The sequence below is a fragment of the Melitaea cinxia genome, chromosome Z (assembly GCF_905220565.1).
Source record: "Melitaea cinxia chromosome Z, ilMelCinx1.1, whole genome shotgun sequence".
In the NCBI taxonomy this organism is placed as follows: domain Eukaryota; kingdom Metazoa; phylum Arthropoda; class Insecta; order Lepidoptera; family Nymphalidae; genus Melitaea; species Melitaea cinxia.
In genome coordinates, this window is record NC_059424.1 from 11,305,423 (window position 1) to 11,308,489 (window position 3,067).

A 3,067-nucleotide genomic window follows, 5' to 3' on the forward strand; every position below is an offset into this window, starting at 1 on the left:
GATAAAATAGTTACTCGTATATCTGAATACCGGCAATAGCCCTGTTCTAACTTATTCATTATTTAAAGAGACTGTTTTCTTGTGTTAATATCGAATATAAAAACCGCCTGGATATAAAGGAGTACATCTAGATAATCCAAATATTTCAACAAAGTACATCAGAATCTCTCATTCCATTTTTTTTTTTTTGTTTTTTATTGTTACGTGTCTGTAAATCCCTCTTAATAATTAAATTAAAATAATCTTAAATTCGAGTGTTATAAAAGTTCTGATGTAGGTATAATATAATTAGTGTGTAATTGTAGTTATATTAGCAGTGTTTTACTATATTAGCGTACAAAAATGCACGATACATTTTATTAATTTGCTCAAAAATCTGTCAGCTTTATACTTGTTTTGGCTCAAATTAAATATTGTAATTCATTTTGAAACTCAACAAATATGTACTTAATTTATTTATTTCTCTTCGATCAAGGAGTTTGTACCAGATAATTTGCTAGGTAGTATTATATTTTAATTCGAATTTAAAATTCTTTCTTGCTTTAACTATGATTACCTTGATCTTTTCTTGTGAACATGTTATATAATATTATACTATTTTTACCTGTAAAAATTATCCGAATAATTTAAACGGTGACGAGTATGCAATGTAAATATATTATTTTAAGACTAGATTGAAGTTAATCATTGATCAACGCTCTAACTTTCAGACTTAAAGAACTAATGTTAATATAGTTTCTTTTTTTAATGTTACGTTGTGTTATCTTATCGATTTTAGGTAAGAAATGGTTAAAGATAATAAATTAAGTAAACAAAACTTCGTTACAGTTGTAGTCCGAGAGGTAGGACCAATTTTTGGGAAGGTATTTGTGGCAAGCTGAAAACTTGTCACATACCTCTCCTATTATACCCCAACACGGAACTGCAAACCTGCCAGCTTGCCTCAAATACCTACCCAAAAATTGGTACCAGCTCTCCTACTATAACGATAGATATATTTACCAGACTACAAAATAATTTGTAACTGTTTCTAACATTGAAAATAATCATTTGTAGATAGAAAAATCTTTTGATTAGTGTTACATCATCAGCATGTAGGATATTATTTGTTGTAAGAAAGTAAAATTAATTTAATTGCTAAGGTACAAAATAATCATTGATTTTATATCTATATACTATATGCATGTAATATGTACACCCTTACGGCATTAACATTATTCAGTAAGTTATATTTTTGCTTTCATTAAAAACAAAAGCAAAAAAGTTGAATATAATATGTGCCATTAAGCAGGCAAACCTACGTACCTATATGGAAATAAGATCGTATGTAACTTATATTCAAAATTGGTAATTAGTTTTTATGTGTGTAAATAATTGTAATACAACGAAATTAAAAAATAATCAACCATATACATTTTATTTTAAATGCACATTAAATATTTAAATATTGTGAAAATTATAATTTTTATATGTAAGAGTATGTGGAAAGATGTTTTTAATCGTGAATATATAAATAAAGTTTTGTGATAAATAAAATGCAGTTTAAATAGCGGGTAAACTTCAAATGAAACTACACGTTATATAATATTTTGTATTAGTTAAAAGTTGTCTATGCGTACAAATAAGGAGGTACATTGCTTTGTGTAGAACCATACATTGGTCTTATTTTAAATTTAAACTAAGCCCTAATAATAGTTAAAACAATCGTTACATGCGTAAAATACATCAATAAAAAGATAAAAATAATAATAATAGCAAAATTAGGTGCGTGCATGGCCTTTCCGAGAAACGTGGGTTATAAATTGATCGAACTTATTTAAACAATATTCGGTTATTCAAACAAATTCAATAAGCTACAATAAATAAACAAGAAATACACTAAATAATAAACTCTTTTATATAATTACTTCCTATACCGTTTTAAAATAAAACAATTTTTGTATTGACTTTGTAAGTAATGTTAGTTACAAAAATAAAATTGTTTAACAATTCACATTAAAAATTGGAAAATTCTTAGTCAATAAAACAATTGTACCGACAAAGTTAACAGTACAATTTTTTGAATAAGGACGTTGATGTATCAAAGTGTAACACTCGAATAATTCTGATTTAAGTAAAAAAATAATCTCTCAAAATATATATTACCCTTTGATTAAACTTCATCTTTAGTATATTTTCGCGAATATAGAAAGAATGACAGTTTAGAATAAGTTCAGAAACACGGCAGTAACATAGAACGCAATCAGCCATTAGACTTCACTGTTATAGACATTAAGAATTACAACTTCTATTTACGTTAAGATTATAATGGCGGGTGCATATTGACAAGTTGGAAATGATTCCTTCAGACAGGTGTGCTAATTAACTACGAAGTAATTGATCAAGAGGCGTGACTAAACTGATTGATAACATGGTCTTGGTAAAAAGGTCATTGATTTCAATGACTATTTTCTTAACACGCATAGACTGTATAGCCTATGGTGACTGACATTTAAGAAATTAGTCGCCAATTCTATGTCACTCTAAAGTAAAAGTATTAAACTACGTAAAATATGACAATTTCCCACATTTTAATAATTTCAGAGTTTCTCATATATAAATCTCATCGGGACGGTCTACTTGCGACGCAATTGAAACAATTATCTAGCAAATTAATAAATAGACACTGATAAATGTTTGGGTTTTATATTTTAACTAATGTTATATAAAATAATCGATTTGAAGCATTTCTCGTGTAGATAAAAATAAAATTGTTTCATAATCTTCAAGTTACTTGTCCAGTGGTTTAATTGCTGTATTTTTAAATTAAATAAAATTATTATGCTAAAATATCGTAATGACATGTAATATAGGAAAAAACACTTAAACAAATAAAATAGCTGCGATAGAAACTGATATGGCAAAATATTATAAATTTTATGTAAAGATTTTCAAAAATTTTTATGCTGTCCATAGAACATTGTTTAAAACATCAGTTTAGTGCCAGTATCATAAATGTACTTTCTATGAAAAAAAGTATATATAAATTTCGCTAAAATAAGTTAAAATAATTTCAAATTGTATTGAC